This window comes from Arachis hypogaea, chromosome 12 (genome assembly GCF_003086295.3).
Source record: "Arachis hypogaea cultivar Tifrunner chromosome 12, arahy.Tifrunner.gnm2.J5K5, whole genome shotgun sequence".
Classification (NCBI taxonomy): domain Eukaryota; kingdom Viridiplantae; phylum Streptophyta; class Magnoliopsida; order Fabales; family Fabaceae; genus Arachis; species Arachis hypogaea.
The window spans coordinates 51,218,041-51,241,243 of record NC_092047.1 but is presented as its reverse complement, the minus strand read 5'-3'; positions in this window follow the sequence as shown (position 1 = coordinate 51,241,243).

The following is a 23,203-nucleotide window of genomic DNA, read 5'->3' as shown; positions in this document are numbered from 1 at the left end:
TAAATAAAATATCATTTTTGTTTTCAATATTTGAGATAAGATTTAAAATTATCCTAACATTTAAATTATTCTATTTAACTCTTTAATAATAGGACAACATTAAAACGATTTTAAAAAGGTTAAAATTTAAATAAGACAAAAACGATAAAAATAAAAACCATATATTACACTTAAAAGAATTACAAAATTAAAGTGAATTTCAACGGAATAAATTGTATTATGAATTTAAGATTTTTACTCATCGTTGAATGTTTGTATTATATATGATTAATAAATAAACTTTTAGAAGAAAAAAGAACATGATACGTAAATAATAAAGTATAAATTATATATTTTTATCTCTAATGTACCGATCTTTAAATTTTAATTAAATAAACTTTATTTTTAACTTTGAAATAAATTTTAGTTTTATCCTTCAATACTATAATTTTTTATGGTACATATTCAATTAGTTTTTTAATGACATATAAGTAAAATACTCTTAATTATATACTACAAAAAAAAATATTTGTAACAAAAAAATTATTACAAAAAATATTAATTCTGTTACGAAAAGATTTTGTAGCAAAAAAAATTATTATAGAGTTGTTGTTATATGTTTCGTTACAAAAAATTTTTGTAACAAAAAATAAAATTGGTACAATACAAAATAATACTTTACAACAATTTTTTTAATACAAAAATTTTAATATGTTACAAAAGCGGTAACAAATTTTGACTTGTGAAATCTTTTTCGTAACAATATAATTTTTCTTATCATAAAATTTTGTAACAAAATATAACTTGATTTTATAATATTTTTTATTTCCTTAGTTACAAAAAATGACATTCATTTTGTAACAATTTTTTAATATAAAGGGTAAAATATGCTTTTTGTCCCTAAAGTTTTCGAAATTTTTCAAAATTACCTCTAACGTTTAATTTGATTCAATTTTATTCTTAACATTTCAATAAGTTTAATTTCAATTTTATCCCTATTGTCAATTTTTTAAACAACTAATAATTAATCAATTATTTTTTTCTAATTTTATCCTTAAACAAAATCCTAATTTTAATCCCAATTCATTCAAAAATTTTAATTTAACCCCAAATCCGTTCAATATCATCCTCCATCATCTCATCCTTCTCTTCTCTCACCATCATCACCTCCCCTCTACCATCATTGGCAGCGCCACAACAACAGCTAGGTTACCACAACAACCATCGGCCTGCATCCTCACCATGGCGATGTTGCCCTCCCTCGATCTTGCCTGAGAGAGGAATGGTGGTGGCGCTGCTGGGAACAGGCAAGGGACGAACCACTTCTGCTTGAGGAGGTCATAGAGTATAGTCCTACATGAGTGGTAGACTAGAGTGTCTAACAGAGGACGGTGGTGAAAACACCAGAAAAGAGAGCAGTGATGAGGCCTTCTTGCTGGACAAGTTTAATGCCAACGATTACAAATCCGATGCGAAGAGGTTGGGTGATTTGCGGAGGTGGTGAGACGTGGATGGATTAGGATCCGGTTTAGAAGGTAAGTGCGGGTCGGAGGGAAGGTATAGAGGTTGGATTGGACTCACCTTGAAGTTGCATGCGGACCTTGATGAGGTCGAGTGGGTGGGTTGAACAACTTGTAACAATTGAAGCTATGCCTCCTTCTACAAAACCCTTAACACCCATGATGATGTAGTTGTTATTGTGGTTGTGGTGCAAAATTGATGAATTGGGATTAGTGTATGTTAGAATGAAAAAATTATATTAGAGAGTAATTGAGATTATTGGGACCAGTTAAAGATATCACTAGAGACCATAAGATGGAAATGGAGGCCACAGGCTATTGAACTGGTGGCCGCTTGGTCTGGAATTGGGAGTTAAGGTAGAGGGAATGGGAGAAGCACGATGAGGTTTGTGTCTAGTTGTGTAAGTGGTCAGGTGAGGTCCTTGCAACGTCGGGGTCCCTGTTGTTGTGGCACCGCCAATGATGGTAGAAGGGAGGTAATGATGGTGGGAGAAGAAAAGGATGAGTTGATGGAGGTGAGATTGAAGAAGTTTGGGGTTAAATTAAAATTTTTGAGTATATTGGGTTAAAATTAGGATTTTGATTAAGGGTAAAATTAGAAGAAAATAATTGACTAATTATTGAAGGTTTAAAAAATCGACGATAGGGATAAAATTGAAACTTATTGAAACGTTAAGGATAAAATTGAATCAAATTAAATCTTAGGGATAGTTTTGAAAAATTTTGAAAACGTTAGGGACAAAAATTATAATTTACCTTAATATAAAATTACACATTAATTGATATATTAACTATTTTACTGAACAAATCAACATTTATATAATATATAATAACATAGATAATTCAAACATCTTCCATTTTAACTAAGATTATTTTAAAGCAAAATAACATTAAAGTTAATTTTATAAGTTCAACCGCAAGTTAAAAGTTTTACATAGATTAGTATTATCTATATATCAAAATATTCTTGAATCTTATAGCTAGCATGTTGTCATTATTTTGGCACTTTTTGTAAATGTGAAAAACCAAAATAAAAATTAAAAACAATATATAACACTAATTACAAATTTTTTCAATCACCTTTATTCAAAATCTTTTGAAAAATTTTGATAGAAACTCCTCTAAAACTTGGATATTTCCACCGTCTACGGTTCCTGAAAAAGAAACCAATTTGTTATCCATTTCTAGTGCGGTGATTTTGAAACCACAACTGAATCAACAAGTGCATCGGGTCGTACCAAGTAATACTTTAGGTGAGTGAGGGTTGATCCCATGAGGATTGATGGACCAAGCAACGATAGTTGAGTGATTCACTTAGTCACACAAGTAGAAAAGAATGTTTTGGGTTCAAAAGTATTAAACAGTAATTCAGGACTTAAGAACACAAACAGTAAATTGATTGTGAAGATTATATGGGAAAATAGTTAATGTTTCAAAGATATTTATTCTTCCGGATTAACAATTCTTACCAACTACTTTAATCATGAAAGATCCAATTCATGGCAAACTTTAGTTGATTAAACCTTAATTCCTTAGTAATTTAATCTCCTCTAACTTAATCAAACGCTAATTTCTTGGTCACTTAATTTAGATTAAAGGTTTAGGTCCAATCCTAGTTTATTAGCCACACAAACCCTAAGTACCCAGAGATAAGATGATTATATGTCACGTATCATGTTAAATCCAAACAATTAGAGAATTATGAGGATTTACTTTCAAGCTGTTATTCAAGTGAGTTAACTTTTTCAAGATTCAACAAGAATTCAAGTAGAAAAAGAGTTATCTTCCAATATACTTTAATTCCTAGGATGAAGAACGAAAGTAATCCTTGAAATTAAATCAATACATTAATTAAAAGTAGAGTGACAATAGTGTTATTCCATCAAAATAAATAGAGCTCCTAACTTTAACAGATGAGGTTTAGTTGCTCATGACTCAGAGAAAAACTAGGATTCCAAAAGTCTGTAAAGTGTGGAATGAGGAAGAGAGGAGAGAAGAGAAGAGAGCCCAAAGGGCTAAATCTTTTCTCCTTTTATATCCAACCTAATTGATTTGAAACTAAAATAAATAATAATTACTAAAAACCAAAAGATTGTGTTTTATTTTAAAGATAATGAAAAGGAAATAAATTAAAATAAAATAACTATAATAACATAAACTAGACCACGAAGCCCTTTTCTTGAAAATCAATTTCGCGCTACTGGCGCTAAACGCTAGGATTGGCATTTAACTCCACTAGCGTGTGGCTCTGGCATGATTTACGAAGCACCTGGCACTAAACGCCAGGTCGTGGCGTTTGGCACCAACCCAACAGTAGGCTTGCACGCATTACAAGGCGCCAGGCGCCAAACACCCAGTAGCAGCGTTTGGCGCCAACTTGACAGTATCAAATTTCTTCCTTTTTCTTCTGCACGAACTCTACCAAACTCACCCAAATTTTTCTTGAAATAAATAAAGCCATAATGCACCTCAAAGTAGCATCCAAATAGGCTTCAAACACTAAAATCTAAATAAAACTCAATAAATTCATATCTAAAATAATAAGAAAATATAGAAAAGATTCTCACGCATCACAACACCAAACTTAAATTGTCGCTTGTCCTCAAGCAACTAAAAACAATATGAAACTGAGAAGTGGATTCGCCTGAGAATTGAATTTTCAATCAAGCTCCTGTCTATTCTCTGAGTGAGGTTAATACCACTGTGACCTGAATAGTTTCAGCATCTCACTATCCTTTGAAACTCAGGAATGTTAATCTCCTGTGGCACTAGAATCCGGATAATATTGTGAATTCTCTTCTCTTTTACCTTTCTGATTAATCCTTGAACACAGCTTTTCTTGTGCTCTTTTTTTGGTGCTTTGCACCTTGAGCTTAGCAGTGACTCTAAATGTTTTGTCTCAAACTTTACTTGACACAAAAACACCACAAGCACTTAATTAGGGAACTCTTTGAGCTCTGGTTTTTCTTTTAATTTTTCCCAGTCAGTGGTGCTCAGAGCCTTTGGCATACCCTTTATTAGCACTTGGTCTCGACTCTTAGTGCTCTGTCTCAGGAATCACACCACAAGAATATTGATAAACCCCATATTTAGGGTTTATCTTGTGCTTGATTTGGGAGATTTTATGACCTTTTACCCACATTTATTCAATGAAATAGCATGGTTTCATGATTATCTCCCAATTTGTGCTTAAGTGTGAAAACTTGCTTTCTAGGCCCTTAATTAGCTAAATTTAATTCACCTTTGATTCCACTAGATGCCTTTATTTGTTTGTTAAGTGATTTTAGGTTGAAAAGGCTAGGAATGAATCAAAGGAATGGAGAGGAAAGCATGCAAAGTGGAGAAATCATGGAAAAGCAAGGATTTGGGATGCTGAGACCCACGCGCACACGCAGCAGACGCGCACGCGTGGATTGTGACGTCGCATGGTGACGCGTACGCGTCGATGTCCGCACGTGACTCACTTAAAGGCAAAATGCTAGGGCGAATTCTGGGCTTCCCAAACCCAAATCCAACTCACTTCTGATGCTATTTAACCCAAGGGATGAAGAGGAGTCAACAGACATTACACACCTAGTCATTATTAGTTTAATTTAGATTAGTTTTAGAGGAAAAGTTAGTTTTAGAGAGAGAAGCTCTCACTTCTCTCTAGGATTAGGAGTAGGTTTTAAATCTAGATTAGAATTTCTTAGATCTAGGTTAATTTCATGCTTAGATTTACTTTTCCTTTATCAATTCTTCTTCCTCTACTTCTCCTCTCTCTAGTTTTGTATTTTAATTCTTGTAATTCTCTACTTTCATGTTGATGCACTCTTGTTCTTCCATTTTCCTTTAATGTAATTTATGATTCATGTTCCTTTATTGTTGATTTGATTTGTTGTTGTTTAATTCCTTGCAATTGAGTAGTGTAGATTTACTTTCTTTGCAATTTTACTATGCTTTCCTTTTATGCCTTCCAAGTGTTTGATGAAATGCTTGGAAGGATGTTAGAGTAGAATTTTATGCTCTTGGCTTGGGAAGGTAACTTAGAAACTCTTAAGTTACTAATGTCCAAGTGATTGATGATTGGGAGCCATTAACTCTAGGTCTCACTAATTGAATTGGTGGAGAGCTAGGACTTATGGACTTGGATTGATATAGCTCACTTGACTTTCCTTTACTACTAGTTAGAGGATGACTTAGTGGGATTGATCCTTGCCAATTCTCATGTTGTGGTTAGTAATAGGGATAGAGATCCTTGACCACCAAACTTTGCCAAGACCTTTCTAGTTGTTAGTTTATTTCCTTTGCCATTTATATTTCTTGTCTAAAATCTCAAAAACCCCAAACATACCTCATAACCAATAACAAGACACTTTATTGCAATTCCTAGGGAGAACGACCCGAGATTTAAATACTTCGGTTTATAATTTTAGGGGTTTGTTACTTGTGACAAACAAATTTTTGTATGAAAGGATTAATGTTGGTTTAGAAACTATACTTGCAACGAGAATTCATTTGTGAATTCTAAACCATCAAAAATTTCAATCATCAAAAATGGCGCCGTTGCTGGGAAATTGCAATGGTGTTGTGTTATTGGTTATTGTATATATGTGAATATTGTGAATATGTTTGCCTTTTGCTTCTTTATTAGTTCTTGCTAGTTTTAGGATTTAATTTTCTTGCTTCTTGTTTGATTTTGTTGTCATTTTCTCTTGCTATCATGAACTCTCACTTTGGCTATGAGTTTGGTTCTAACTATGTTGTAGGAAATGAAAGCTACAATGAAGATGTGTATCAAGGATGGGATAATCAAAGGAGGGAGGAGCCATATGCATATGATCAATCCTCTTGGCAACAACCTCCACCAATGCACTATGAACAAGAGCCATTCTATGATGCATATCAATCAGATGGCTATGGTGAATCTCCTTGTGATTTTCAAGAACCATCACTATACGCCTATGAACCATATCCTCAACATGAACCTCTACCATACTCACAAGCCTCTTTTCACCAAACACATCCACATGACCCTAACCCATATACACCATACCAACCACCTTTTGAACCATATGAGCCACATATGGAACCGCCATTTCAATATCAATACTCCCAAGAACTACCTCAATATACACCACCACATCCTTACCAAGAAGAACCACCTTTCTATTATGAACCCTTTCTCCAAGACATTGAACCCTCTTATCCACCCCAATCCTCAATGGATGAAATCTTTAGCCTTATACTTCAAGGGCAAGGAGAAATGCAAAGGGAGACACTAGAATTTATGGCTACCTTGACCAAGGTAGTAATCACTTTAGCCTCCCAATGCTTGAGCACTCAAAGCACTCCCATGGTCACATGTGGAGAACTAATTGAAAAGTATAGCATGAAGGAGAGATTGGAAACTCCGATGGGTGATGAGGGATGCCACTTTGTGTTAGAACAATTGGAGGAGCCTATGATCACTGAAGAAAAGGAAGAAGTGGTTGAAGACTTAGGAGATGCGAAACCTCCTAGGGAACCTAGAGTCGAAGAGAACCTCTCCAAGGCGATTGAATTGGATGTTGAAGAGGAGAGTGCACAACCTCCAAAACAAGTTTTGAATGAAGACTTGGAGGGAATGGAGCAAGAATTAAGTTTCCTTGGTGATGAAGATCATGCATCTGACCTTCTCGGTGGTGAATCCTTTAAGTTTGAGGAACCTTCTCCCAATGAGATAGAAAGCGGTGTGGGGGTAGATCTCTCTCGACCTCCCGTTTATGATTTGAGTGATGGAGAAGAGTTAGACGAAATTGATGAACAAAGGATTGAAATTGAAGAAGTGTGTCAAGAGGTGGAAGTGATCAAGGAAGAACATAAGGGAGTAGAGCTTGCAAGGACATTGGAAATACCTCTTCCCAAGCCATCACCATCCATTATTTCATTCAAGTGGGTAAATTTCTTATACTTAAGCTTTATTATTCTCCTTGAATATGATTTGCTAGAGACAGATGGTCAACTTAGACATATTTGTGGCTTTAAGAGTAAAAGGGAGATGGCTAGTGGTTGGAAACATTATTCTAGGCTCATTATGGTTGCATGTTCAAAGTTTAATTGCAAGGTTTGGTGTAGAGCTAGATTGTTTGGGTCTAGGAGAATGTTTGGTCACTTTATTGAGAATTCTAAGGTCATGCCACCCAATTGGACTTATGAGGAACAATTTAAGGACGGGTATCAAAATAAAGTGTGGGATCTCAGATCGCACAAGGAAAATCAAATTTGAGAGCTCATGGTTTGTGACGAACTCCATCAAAGTTTGAAGATATTAAAATTGAGGAATGGAGCTTATTGGAGACTCAAGCATTAGTGGATGTTCAAGGATAGCTTTAAGCACAAGCCACCTTGAGAGGAGCTCCCCATAAGTCCAACTTAAGGACAATAAACAAAAGTGCTAGGTGGGAGACACCCCACCAAGGTAACTTCTTTTCATTTTCTCTTTTTATACATATTAGTAATTAGTTTAATTTCATGTTTTGTTGAGTTTGTTGAGCTTATTTGATAGCTTAGTATGTTAAATAAGGTTTTAAGGTGTTTTGGTAGCTGTTTGGAGGTTTAGAATGCTTGGATTGGTGCAAAAACATAGAAAAATTTTTGAAAAACAGAGCACCATCCATGCGTACGCGCACTGCATATGTACGCGTGCATCAAGCATTTTTGTCCCTCCACGTGCACTCGCCATGTGCGCATACGCGTGGATCCCAAAATTCCATCTCCTAGCCATTTTCCTGAGAGTTGCGCCTACACTGCTGGTGCAAGAATTATGAATCACACTTTTCACAACTCGTACCACTAACCAGCCAGTGCACTGGGTCGTCCAAGTAATACCTCACGTGAGTAAGGGTCGAATCCTACGGAGATTGTTGGTTTGAAGCAATCTATGGTTATCTTGTAAATCTTAGTCAGAAAGTCAATTATGTTTATCAGTTGAATTACAAATAAACAATAGAGCATGGATTAAAGGTTACTTGTTATGCAGTAATGGAGAATATGTTGGAGTTTTGGAGATGCTTTGTCTTCTGAATCTCTGCTTTCCTCTGTCTTCTTGTTCACGCACGCACGTCCTCCTATGGCAAGCTGTGTGTTGGTGGATCACCGTTGTCAATGGCTACCTTCCATCCTTCCAGTGAAAACTACGCTCACGCGCTCTATCACAGCACGGCTAATCACCGGTTGGTTCTCGATCTGGTTGGAATAGGATTTACTATCCTTTTGCGTCTGTCACTAACGCCCAGCCTTCAGGAGTTTGAAGCTCGTCACAGTCATTCAATCCTTGAATCCTACTCGGAATACCACAGACAAGGTTTAGACTTTCTGGATTCTCATGAATGCCGCCATCAGTTCTAGCTTATACCACGGAGATTCTGATTAAGGAATCTAAGAGATACTCATTCAATCGTATATAGAACGGAGGTGGTTGTCAGGCACACGTTCATGATCTGAGGAAGGTGATGAGTGTCACAGATCATCACCTCCATCACAGTTAAGCGCGAATGAACATCTTAGATAGGAACAAGCGTGTTTGAATGGAAAACAGAAATACTTGCATTAATTCATCGAGACACAGCAGAGCTCCTCACCCTCAACAATGGGGTTTAGAGACTCATGCCGTCAGAGAATACAAAGTTTAGATCTAAAATGTCATGAGATGTCAAAATAAGTCTCTAAAAGTTGTTTAAATACTAAACTAGTAGCCTAGGTTTACAAAAAATGAGTAAACTATGATGGATGATGCAGAGATCCATTTCTGGGGCCCACTTGGTGTGTGCTGGGCTGAGATTTAAGCAATTCACGTGCAGAGGCCATTTGTGGAGTTGAACGCCAGTTTTTGTGCCAGTTTGGGCGTTCAACTCCAGCTTTTGATCCTTTTCTGGCGCTGGACGCCAGAATTGGACAGAGAACTAGCATTGAACGCCAGTTTACGTCGTCTATCCTTGTGCAAAGTATGAACTATTATGAATTGCTGGAAAGCCCTGGATGTCTACTTTCCAACGCAATTGGAAGCATGCCATTTCGAGTTCTGTAGCTCCAGAAAATCCATTTTGAGTGCAGGGAGGTCAGAATCCAACAGCATCAGCAGTCCTTTTTCAGCCTGAATCAGATTTTTGCTCAGCTCCTTCAATTTCAGCCAGAAAAATACCTGAAATTACAGAAAAACACACAACTCATAGTAAAGTCCAGAAATATGAATTTTTCCTAAAAACTAATGGGAATAACCTAAAAACTAACTAGAACATACTCAAAACTATATGAAATTAACCCCAAAAAGCATATAAAATATCCGCTCATCACAACACCAAACTTAAACTGTTGCTTGTCTTCAAGCAACTAGACAAATAAAATAAAAGACTAATAGGTTGAGAAGCAATAATATTTCAGAGTTTTTGATTGAAGCTCAGATTCTAATCAGATGAGTGGGACTAGTAGCTTTTTGCTTCTGAACAGTTTTGGCATCTCACTTTATCCATTGAAGCTCAGAGTGATTGGCATCTATAGAAACTTAGAACTCAGATAGTGTTATTGATTCTCCTATTTCAGTGTGATGATTCTTGAACACAACTATTTTATGAGTCTTGGCCGTGGCCCTAAGCACTTTGTTTTCCAGTATTACCACCGGATACATAAATGCCACAGACACATAACTGGGTGAACCTTTTCAGATTGTGACTCAGCTTTGCTAAAGTCCCCAATTAGAGGTGTCCAGAGTTCTTAAGCACACTGTTCTTTTTGCCTTGGACTTTGACTTTAATCGCTCAGTCTCAAGTTTTCACTTGACACCTTCACGCCACAAGCACATGGTTAGGGACAGCTTGGTTTAGCCGCTTAGACCAGGATTTTAGTCCTTTAGGCCCTCCTATCCACTGATGCTCAAAGCCTTGGGATCCTTTTCATTTGCCCTTGCCTTTTGGTTTTAAGGGTTATTGGCTTTTTCTGTTTGCTTTTTCTCTCTCTTTTTTTTTTCTGCAAGCTTTGTTCTTTGCTGCTTTTTCTTGCTTCAAGAATCATTTTTATGATTTTTCAGATTATCAATAACATGTCTCATGTTCATCATTCTTTCAAGAGCCAACATATTTAACAGTCTTAAACAACAAATTCAAAAGACATATGCACTGTTCAAGCATTCATTCAGAAGACAGAAAGCATTGCCACCACATTTAACTAATTAGAATTTCTCTTATTAAAACTCGAAATTTTATTGCCTCTTGTTCAAAAGATCTACTACTTTATTCATGTTTGCTGATGATGAGAAAAATAAACTATAGCTTAATTGGAGATAAAATCAAAATAAATACTAATTACTACTATATGACTCCTAAGGTAAACTTCTATAAGGACACTGTCACAGAGTTAAGACAGAAATTGGAAATTAACAACCTTTATTCTGGGGGAACGGGGTTTCCTCTGATCCTTGGGGTGCTCGGTCCTGCAAGAGAAGACTTTTGGCGCTTCAATTCCCTTAAGTCACGCCCTTGCTCCTCTTGTTCTTTAAACATATAGGTCAGCATTTGACTGTGTTCCTTCTGTTCTTTTATTATTTGCTCCATAGCTTCCCGTATCTTGGTAACAGACGTCTCAAGATACTCCCAGTATTCAGATTGAGGGATCTCTGGGAGGAATTCCTGTGCTCTCTTCTTAATGGGATCCTCCTGTGCTTGTTGTTTTTCCACTGATGCTTTGGTGATTGGCTTCTCAATTGGGATATACTCAGTTATTCCCATCCTTACTCCAGCGTCCTTGCAGAGCAGAGAAATCACGCTTGGATAAGCCAACCTGGCCTCTTTAGAATTTTTGTTAGCAATTTTGTAGAGTTCAGCTGAAATCAGCTGATGAACCTCCACTTCCTTTCCCATCATGATGCAATGGATCATCACTGCTCTTTTAACTGTGACTTCAGAACGGTTGCTAGTAGGCAACAGAGAACGCCCAGTGAAATCCAGCCATCCTCTGGCGACTGGTTTGAGATCCTCTCTCTTGAGTTGATTTGGGACACCCTTTGTGTTGGTAGTCCACCTGGCTCCAGGGATACATATGTCCTCTAGAATCTTATCCAGGTCAATGTCTGCTCTCATCATCCTCCTGTTGAAGGAGTCTGGATCATCCTTTAGCTGAGGTAGCTTTAAGATCTCTCTGATCTTGTCAGAGGTGGTATGAACAATCTTTCCTCTGACCATGGTCCGAAATTCATAGAAGGCAGTTCCAGATAGTTTTTGCTTGTCAGTCTGCCACATATTAGCATAGAACTCCTGGACCATGTTCCTTCCTACTTTTGTTTCAGGATTAGCTAGGACTTCCCAGTTCCTGATTCGAATTTGCTCCTGGATCTCCGGATATTCATCTTCTTTCAAATTGAATCTAACTTCCGGGATCACTGATCTCAGACCCATTATTTTAAGATAATGGTCTGAATGTTCTTTAGATAAGAATTTTCCTTGATTCCAAAGTGGTTTTGGAACGCTCTTTTTCTTGCCTCTTGGAGTGGGTTGTTTTCCTTTAGGAGCCATGATCTTAGTGATCTCGGATAAACACACCAAACTTAGAGGTTTGCTTGTCCTCAAGCAAAAGAAAAGAAAGGAGAGGGATAGAAGGAGAGCTAGGTGCAATTGTTGATGGAGGAGGAGGGAGGCCGAACCCAAATTTAAAGGGATGGGGGGTGGGTTTTCGAAAAATTGGAAAAGATAAGATAAAAAGATTGAGTTGAAAAAGATAAGATAGAAGATATAGTTTAATTTTGAAGAGATATGATAGATTTTTGAAAAAGATAAATCTGAATTTTGAGAAAGATAATATGGAGATTTGAAAAAGATATGGATTAGTTGAAAAGATTTTAGAGTGAAAAAGATAGATTTGTTTTCAAAAAAGATTTGAAAAGAGTTGGATTGAATTTGGAAAGAGGGATTTTTTTTTTGAAATTAAGGATTTTAGAAATCAGGGTTCTTAACATGTTCATGTAAAAATCATGCATTGAAACATAAAATTTGAAATTAGAATGGAAATACGTGTGGAAAAAATGAATTTGGCTCCTCCCTGCCTTCCTGGCGTTTGAACGCCCAAATGCTGCTCTCCTGGGCGTTCAACGCCCAGCTGTTGCCATTACTGGCGTTGAACGCCCAGATTGCTACCATTACTGGCGTTCAACGCCCAGTGGATGCCCATTTTGGGCGTTGAACGCCCAAAATATACTTTTACTGGCGTTTTCTTCCCAGTGAGCTCTTTTTCTCTGTTTTGTGTGCCGAGGTCTTCTGTAAATGATTATTTACCTTGTTATCAATGAACTCTATATAAACAAATAAAAATAAAAATAGAAATAGGGCAAAATGCTTAGAGGATTGTTGCCCCATGGCTGGGTTGCCTCCCAGCAAGCGCTTCTTTATTGTCTTTAGCTGGACCTTACTGAGCTTTTAATCTAGCTTCAGCCTTGAGCATTCTTGCTCAATGTTGCCTTCAAGATAATGCTTGATTCTCTGTCCATTGACAATGAACTTCTTATCAGAATCAATATCTTGAAGCTCCACATAACCATATGGTGATACACTTGTAATCACGTATGGTCCCCTCCACCGGGATTTCAGTTTCCTGGGGAATAGCCTGAGTCTAGAGTTAAACAACAGGACCTTCTGTCCTGGTTCAAAGATTCTAGATGACAGCTTTCTGTCATGCCATTTTTTTTATTTTTCTTTATAAAGCTTGGCATTTTCGAAAGCTGTGAATCTGAATTCCTCTAGCTCATTTAGCTGGAGCAATCGTTTTTCTCCTGCTAATTTGGCATCAAAGTTTAGGAATCTGGTTGCCCAGTAGGCCTTATGTTCCAGTTTCACGGGCAGGTGACATGCCTTACCATACACGAGTTGGTATGGAGATGTCCCTATGGGGGTCTTGAATGCTGTCCTGTAAGCCCACAGAGCATCATCCAAGCTCCGTGCCCAATCTTTTCTACGGGTATTTACTGTCCGTTCCAGGATTCTCTTTAATTCTCTGTTAGAGACTTCAGCTTGCCCATTGGTTTGTGGATGATATGGAGTGGCCACCTTGTGGCGAATTCCATACCGAACCATGGCAGAGTAAAGCTGTTTATTGCAGAAGTGAGTGCCCCCATCACTGATTAGTACTCTAGTGACACCAAACCTGCTAAAGATATGTTTCTGGAGGAACTTCAGCACTGTTTTAGTATCATTGGTGGGTGTGGCAATAGCCTCAACCCATTTTGATACATAGTCAACTGCCACCAGAATATAAGTGTTTGAGTATGATGGTGGGAAAGGTCCCATGAAGTCAATTTCCCATACGTCAAACAACTCAATTTCCAAGATTCCTTGTTGAGGCATGGCGTAACCATGAGGCAGATTACCAGCTCTTTGGCAACTGTCACAATTACGTACAAACTCTCGGGAATCTTTATAGAGTGTGGGCCAATAGAAGCCACATTGGAGGACCTTGGTGGCTGTTTGCTCACCTCCGAAATGGCCTCCATATTGAGATCCGTGGCAATGCCACAGGATCCTCTGTACTTCTTCTCTAGGCACGCACCTACGGATAATTCCGTCTGCACATCTCTTAAAGAGATAAGGTTCATCCCACAAGTAGTACTTTGCATCAGTAATTAATTTCTTCTTTTGTATCCTGTTGTACTCCTTGGGTATGAACCTTGCAGCTTTATAGTTTGCAATATCGGAAAACCATGGTGCTTCCTGAATGGCAAATAAATGCTCATCAGGAAACGTCTCAGAGATCTCAAGAAAGGGGAGGGACGTCCCTTCCACTGGCTTTATCCGGGACAGATGATCAGCCACTTGGTTCTCTGTCCCTTTTCTATCTCTTATTTCTATATCAAACTCTTGCAGAAGCAATACCCATCTGATGAGCCTGGGTTTTGAATCCTGCTTTGTGAGTAGATATTTAAGAGCAGCATGGTCAGTATACACAATCACTTTTGATCCTACTAAGTATGATCTGAACTTGTCAATGGCGTAAACCACTGCAAGTAGTTCTTTTTCTGTGGTTGTGTAATTTTTCTGGGCATCATTTAGAACGCGACTGGCATAATAAATGACATGCAGAAGCTTGTCATGCCTCTATCCCAATACTGCACCAATGGCATGATCACTGGCATCACACATTAGCTCAAATGGTAATGTCCAGTCTGGTGTAGAAATGACTGGTGTTGTGACCAGCTTAGCTTTCAGCGTTTCAAACGCCTGCAGGCACTCTGTGTCAAACACAAATGGCGTGTCAGCAGCTAGCAGATTGCTTAGAGGTTTTGCGATTTTTGAAAAATTCTTTATAAACCTCCTATAGAATCTTGCATGCCCCAGAAAGCTTCTGATTGCCTTAACATTGGCAGGTGGTGGTAATTTTTCAATTACCTCTATTTTTGCTTGATCCACCTCTATTCCCTTGTTTGAGATTTTATGCCCATGAACAATTCCTTCAGTCACCATGAAGTGACACTTTTCCCAGTTTAAAACTAGGTTGGTCTCTTGGCATCTTTTCAGAACAAGTTTCAGGTGATCAAGACAGGAGCCGAATGAGTCTCCATATACTAAGAAGTCATCCATAAAGACTTCTAGAAATTTTTCCACCATATCAGAGAAAATAGAGAGCATGCATCTTTGGAAGGTTGCAGGCGCATTACATAGCCCAAATGGCATCCTTCTATAAGCAAACACTCCAGAGGGACATGTGAATGCTGTTTTCTCTTGATCCTGGGGATCTACTGCAATCTGGTTATAGCCTGAGTAGCCATCCAAAAAGCAGTAATAATCATGACCTGCTAGTCTTTCTAGCATCTGGTCTATGAATGGTTAAGGAAAATGATCCTTTCTGGTGGCTGTATTGAGCCTTCTGTAGTCAATACACATGCGCCACCCTGTAACTGTTCTTGTAGGAACCAGTTCATTTTTTTCATTATGAATCACTGTCATGCCTCCCTTTTTTGGGACGACTTGAACAGAGCTCACCCAGGGGCTATCAGAAATAGGATAAATAATCCCAGCCTCCAGTAATTTGGTGACCTCTTTCTGCAGCACTTCTTTCATGGCTGGATTTAGCCGCCTCTGTGGTTGCACCACTGGTTTGGCATTATCCTCCAATAAGATTTTGTGCATGCATCTAGCTGGGCTTATGCCCTTAAGGTCACCTATGGACCACCCAAGAGCTGTCTTGTGTGTCCTTAGCACTTGAATAAGTGCCTCCTCTTCCTGTGAATTTAAAGCAGAGCTTATGATCACTGGAAAAGTGTCACCTTCTCCCAGAAACGCATATTTCAAGGATGGTGGTAATGGCTTGAGCTCGGGTTTAGGAGGTTTTTCCTCTTTTAGAAGAAAGTTCAGAGGCTCTTTCATGTCCTCTGAATCCTCCAAATCAGGCTGAACATCTTTAAAGATGTCTTCCAACTCTGATTCGAGACTCTCAGCCATGTTGATCTCTTCTACCAAAGAGTCAATAAGATCAACTTTCATGCAGTCTGTTGATGTGTCTGGATGCTGCATGGCTTTGACAGCGTTCAACTTAAACTCATCATCATTGACTCACAGGGTTATTTCCCCCTGTTGGACGTCAACGAGGGATCGTCCAGTTGCTAGGAAGGGTCTTCCTAGAATGAGAGTAGCACTCTTGTGCTCCTCCATTTCCAGCACAACAAAGTCAGTGGGAAAGGCGAATGGCCCAACTTTGACAATCATGTCTTCAATCACGCCTGATGGGTATTTAGTAGAACCATCAGCAAGTTGGAGACATATCCGGGTTGGTTTAACTTCTTCAGTTAAGCCAAGCTTTCTGATAGTGGATGCAGGTATTAGGTTGATGCTTGCCCCAAGATCGCATAAAGCTGTCTTGGTGCAATTACCTTCTAATATGCATGGTATCAGAAAACTCCCAAGGTCTTTAAGCTTTTCAGGAAAGCTTTTCAGAATGACTGCACTGCATTCTTCAGTGAGGAGAACTCTTTCTGTTTCTCTCCAATCCTTCTTATGACTCAAGATCTCTTTCATGAACTTGGCATAAGAAGGTATTTGCTCAAGTGCTTCTGCAAATGGAATATTTATTTCAAGAGTCCTGAGATAATCTGCAAAGCGAGCAAATTGCTTATCCTGCTCTTCTTTCCAGAGTTTTTGAGGATAAGGTATCTTGGCTTTATATTCTTCAACCTTAGTTGCTGCAGGTTTATTGCCTACAGAAGTGGTTGAAAAAGCCTTTTTAGAGGGGTTGTTATCAGCATTTGCGTGTGTCTGATCCCTCACTGGCAATTGAGTGCCAGAGTTAGAAGCTGGAGTGAAACTGGACGCCAGCTCCTTGTCTGCTCCTGGCGTCTGAACGCCAGAACTGTGCCCATTTTGGGCGTTCAGCGCCAGATCTTGCCCATTTTGGGCGTTCAACGCCAGATCCTTGCCCATTTCTGGCATTGAACGCCAGCCTTCCACCAATTTTCTGGCGTTTCAGTTCCAAAATTACTTTTCCCTGGGCTCTTACTGTCCTCAGGTGAATTTTGGGTGGTTTGCTCATTTCTTTGCTTTTTGCTACCTTGAGGTGGGGTATTTAATGTTTTCCCACTTCTTAGTTGAACTGCTTGGCATTCTTCTGCTATTTGCCTTGACAGCTGCTGCTTTGTTTGCTTAAACTGTTCGTCCATATGTATATTAGCCATCCTTGTCTCTTGTAACCTGTCTTTAAATTCGGCTAGCTGCTTTGTTAGAAAGTCCAATTGCTGATTGAATTCAGCAGCTTGTTTTACAGGACTGAGTTCAGCAGTTACTGTTTTAACCTCTTCATTCATGGAAGGGTTGCTGCTTAGGTACAGATGCTGATTCCTGGCAACTGTATCAATGAGCTCTTGAGCCTCTTCAATTGTCTTTCTCATGTGGATAGATCCACCAGCTGAGTAATCTAGAGACATCTGAACTCCTTCTGCAAGCCCATAGTAGAAGATGTCTAACTGAACCCACTCTGAAAACATTTCAGAGGGACATTTTCGTAGCATCTCTCTGTATCTCTCCCAGGCATCATAAAGAGATTCATTATCTCCTTGTTTAAAGCCTTGGATGTCCAGCCTTAGCTGTGTCATCCTTTTTGGAGGGAAATATTGATTCAGGAATTTTTCTGTCAGCTGTTTCCATGTCTTTATGCTGGCCTTAGGTTGGTTATTTAACCACCTCTTAGCTTGATCTTTTACAGCAAATGGAAACAGTAATAGTCTGTAGACATCCTAATCTATTTCTTTATCATGTACTGTGTCAGCAATTTGTAAAACTGTGCCAGAAACTCTGTAGGTTCTTCCTGTGGAAGACCGGAATACTGGCAACTTTGCTGCACCATGATAATGAGCTGAGGATTCAACTCAAAGCTACTGACTCCAATGGAGGGTATGCAGATACTACTCCCAAATGAAGCAGTAGAGGGGTTAGAATATGACCCCAGAGTCCTCCTGGACTGTTCATTTCCGCTTAAGTCCATGATGGAGAAAGGGAGATGATGTAAAATAAAAAAAATATTTTTATTTATTTATTTATATATTTATTTCGAAAATGAAATAAATTAAAATAGAATAAATAAAAATTGAGTGAAGATTTTCGAAAAACTGAGAGAGAAGGTGGTTAGGAAGTTTTGAAAAGGATATGATGATTTTGAAAAAAAAAGTTTTAAATTTTGAAATAAAATCTGAATTTTAGAAATATATTTCGAAAATTTGTTTTTAAAATAGAGAGAAAAGATATTTTTGATTTTTAAGAGGAAAGAGAAAAACAATAAGATAGCACAAGATTTAAAATTTTTAGATCTAATGCTCCTTATTTTCGAAAATTTTGGAGGGAAAACACCAAGGAACACCAAACTAAAAAAAATTTTAAGATCAATACACAAGAAAAACTCAAGAACACTAGAACATGAAGGAAGAACACCAAACTTAAAATTTTTGAAAACCAAAATAAATTTTTCGAAAATCAAGGGAAATCAACAGGAAAATACCAAACTTAAAGTTTGGCACAAAATTTAATAGAGAAAATATTATTTTTGAAAAAGATTTTAAAAAGAGTGTACCAAACTGCCACGGGCTTAGGCTAACGCTCTAGCCAATTGAGCAGTAAAATGTAACACTTGTTTTAAAGAAGGATATTTTTAACCAAGAGCAATATTAAGAGACTCTAAACCAAAAAAGAAAAATTTTCCTAATCTAAGCAACAAAATAAACCGTCAGTTGTTCAAACACGAACAATCCCCGGCAACGGCGCCAAAAACTTGGTGCAAGAATTATGAATCACACTTTTCACAACTCGTACCACTAACCAGCAAGTGCACTGGGTCGTCCAAGTAATACCTCACGTGAGTAAGGGTCGAATCCTACGGAGATTGTTGGTTTGAAGCAATCTATGGTTATCTTGTAAATCTTAGTCAGAAAGTCAATTATGTTTATCAGTTGAATTACAAATAAACAATAGAGCATGGATTAAAGGTTACTTGTTATGCAGTAATGGAGAATATGTTGGAGTTTTGGAGATGCTTTGTCTTCTGAATCTCTGCTTTCCTCTGTCTTCTTGTTCACGCACGCACGTCCTCCTATGGCAAGCTGTGTGTTGGTGGATGGTAGCACAAATTGCGAATCACACTTTTCACAACTCGTACCACTAACCAGCAAGTGCACTGGGTCGTCCAAGTAATACCTTACGTGAGTAAGGGTCGAATCCCACGGAGATTGTTGGTTTGAAGCAATCTATGGTTATCTTGTAAATCTTAGTCAGGAAGTCAATTATGTTTATCAGTTGAATTATGAATAACCAGTAGAGCATAAATTAAAAGTTACTTGTTGTGTAGTAATGGAGAATATGTTGGAGTTTTGGAGATGCTTTGTCTTCTGAATCTCTGCTTTCCTCTGTCTTCTGATTCACGCACGCACGTCCTCCTATGGCAAGCTGTGTGTTGGTGGATCACCGTTGTCAATGGCTACCTTCCATCCTTCCAGTGAAAACTACGCTCACGCGCTCTGTCACAACACGGCTAATCACCGGTTGGTTCTCGATCCGGTTGGAATAGGATTTACTATCCTTTTGCATCTGTCACTAACGCCCAGCCTTCAGGAGTTTGAAGCTCGTCACAGTCATTCAATCCTTGAATCCTACTCGGAATACCACAGACAAGGTTTAGACTTTCCGGATTCTCATGAATGCCGCCATCAGTTCTAGCATATACCACGGAGATTCTGATTAAGAGATCTCAGAGATATTCATTCAATCGGATATAGAACGGAGGTGGTTGTCAGGCACACGTTCATGGTTTGAGGAAGGTGATGAATGTCACTGATCATCACCTTCATCACAGTTAAGCGCGAATGAACATCTTAGATAGGAACAAGCGTGTTTGAATAGAAAACAGAAATACTTGCATTAATTCATCGAGACACAGCAGAGCTCCTCACCCCCAACAATGGGGTTTAGAGACTCATGCCGTCAGAGAATACAAAGTTTAGATCTGAAATGTCATGAGGTACAAAATAAGTCTCTAAAAGTTGTTTAAATACTAAACTAGTAGCCTAGGGTTACAAAATATGAGTGGACTATGATGGATGATGCAGAGACCCACTTCTGGGGCCCACTTGGTGTGCTGGGGCCCACTTGGTGTGTGCTGGGGCTGAGATTTCGTGCAGAGGCCATTTGTGGAGTTGAACGCCAGTTTTTGTGCCAGTTTGGGCGTTCAACTCCAGTTTTTTATCCTTTTCTGGCGCTGGACGCCAGAATTGGGCAGAAGGCTGGCATTGAACGCCAGTTTACGTCGTCAATTCTTGTGCAAAGTATGGACTATTATATATTGCTGGAAAGCCCTGGATGTCTACTTTCCAACGCAATTAGAAGCACGCCATTTCGAGTTCTGTAGCTCCAGAAAATCCATTTTGAGTGCAGGGAGGTTAGAATCCAACAGCATCAGCAGTCCTTTTTCAGCCTGAATCAGATTTTTGCTCAGCTCCTTCAATTTCAGCCAGAAAAATACCTGAAATTACAGAAAAATACACAACTCATAGTAAAGTCCAGAAATATGAATTTTTCCTAAAAACTACTAGAAATAGACTAAAAACTAACTAAAACACACTCTAAACTATATGAAATTATCCCCAAAAAGCGTATAAAATATCCGCTCATCAGTGGATCACCGTTGTCAATGGCTACCTTCCATCCTTCCAGTGGAAACTACACTCACGCGCTCTGTCACAGCACGGCTAATCACCGGTTGGTTCTCGATCCGGTTGGAATAGGATTTACTATCCTTTTGCGTCTGTCACTAACGCCCAGCCTTCAGGAGTTTGAAGCTCGTCACAGTCATTCAATCCTTGAATCCTACTCGGAATACCACAGACAAGGTTTAGACTTTCCGGATTCTCATGAATGCCGCCATCAGTTCTAGCTTATACCACGGAGATTCTGATTAAGGAATCTAAGAGATACTCATTCAATCGTATATAGAACGGAGGTAGTTGTCAGGCACACGTTCATGATCTGAGGAAGGTGATGAGTGTCACAGATCATCACCTCCATCACAGTTAAGCGCGAATGAACATCTTAGATAGGAACAAGCGTGTTTGAATGGAAAACAGAAATACTTGCATTAATTCATCGAGACACAGCAAAGCTCCTCACCCCTAACAATGGGGTTTAGAGACTCATGCCATCAGAGAATACAAAGTTTAGATCTAAAATGTCATGAGATGTCAAAATAAGTCTCTAAAAGTTGTTTAAATACTAAACTAGTAGCCTTGGTTTACAAAAAATGAGTAAACTATGATGGATGATGCAGAGATCCACTTCTGGGGCTCACTTGGTGTGTGCTGGGCTGAGATTTAAGTAATTCATGTGCAGAGACCATTTGTGGAGTTGAACGCCAGTTTTTGTGCCAGTTTGGGCGTTCAACTCCAGCTTTTGATCCTTTTCTGGCGCTGGACGCCAGAATTGGGCAGAGAACTGGCGTTGAATGCCAGTTTACGTCATCTATACTTGTGCAAAGTATAGACTATTATATATTGATGGAAAGCCCTGGATGTCTACTTTTTAACGCAATTGGAAGCATGCCATTTCGAGTTCTGTAGCTCCAGAAAATCCATTTTGAGTGCAGGGAGGTCAGAATCCAACAGCATCAGCAGTCCTTTTTCAGCCTGAATCAGATTTTTGCTCAGCTCCTTCAATTTCAGCCAGAAAAATACCTGAAATTACAGAAAAACACACAACTCATAGTAAAGTTCAGAAATATGAATTTTTCCTAAAAACTAATGGGAATAACCTAAAAACTAACTAGAACATACTCAAAACTATATGAAATTAACCCCAAAAAGCGTATAAAATATCCGCTCATCAACTACGCCAGCACCATGCTTGAGGCACAAACGAACTCACGCGTACGCGCACATGACGCGTACGCGTCACTCTCAAATGAAGCCATCGACGTGGACGCGCCATGCACGCGTATGTGCGGATGTCCTTCTTTCAACACATTTCTTTTCTTCTTTTCTCTCCATTTCTTTCCTTCTCTTTTCTTCTTCCCCTCTCCTGTCCTTCACCCAACACTTCCAAACACCATTGATAACCATTTATTTTAGTGAGTTAATTACTTATTTAGATAGTTGATTAGTTAGTTTTAGTTTAGTTTTCATTTCATCTTTCTATTTTTCGTTATAAGTGTTGGATTATTAACCTTGTTTACTATCTCTTGCTGCTGATAATTGGCAGGATGTTAGTTTAACATCCATTTTTGTTGATTTCAATTGTTGGATTCCTTGATTGAGGTTATATTTACTACTTGGCTTTGAGTTCTTCATGCTTACCTTTTAAGAATACTAAGTGATGAGAATCGCCTTCGAGCTTGTAACTCTTCGTGAATTGCATGTTGTAGCTAGCCACCATGTGATTTGAATCCTTTTCCTCGATTAGGCAATTTCTTGATGGATGTTGTGCATTTATCTTAATGCAGTGTGTTTCATGATTCTATGCATCCATATGTTTATATCTTGAATGCTCTCATGCTTTTTTAATGCTTGTTTTACCTTACAAGTTTACTTAAAGCATCTCACGCACACTAGGATAAGTGAAGTGCATGCTTCTTTTGTGACATCGTTTTTTATGCTAATGTGTGTTCTAAACCGCGCGCAATTTAGAATTCACACACCTATTTGTCATTAATATCACACTAATTCACTCACTCAATTCTAGTGATTTACCTCATTCCAACAATGTATGCTTCCTTGCTTTTGTGTTTTCTTATCTTATGGTGTTATTTTCTACTTTTCATGATTAATTCACCACAAGCAACAACGGAAGCGAGAGAAAGAACACGCAGCACCGGTTGACCTACCAGCTGAAGGTAGCAATCCGGAGAGTCGCCGTACCCCCTTGCTCATCTTTAAGTGCATCGAGGACGGTGCAAACTGTTAAGTGTGGGGAGGTCGTCCGACCGTTCGGTGATTTTGGGTGACAAATTTCTAATCCCAACACTTCTGCATTTCATTTTTTACTTGTAATTTTCTTATTTTTGCATATATATATATACACAATAAGCTTAGTCAAATAATGAAATTTTTAGAGAAAATTATCTATAGGGCACCAATTAATTCGAGTGAAACTTTTCATAGAACTTGCTTGAATTATATATACATTGTGGAACATGTTTTGAGCTAAGAACATAAGCATGTGAGTTTTGAGCCTAATTGCGTGGTTACA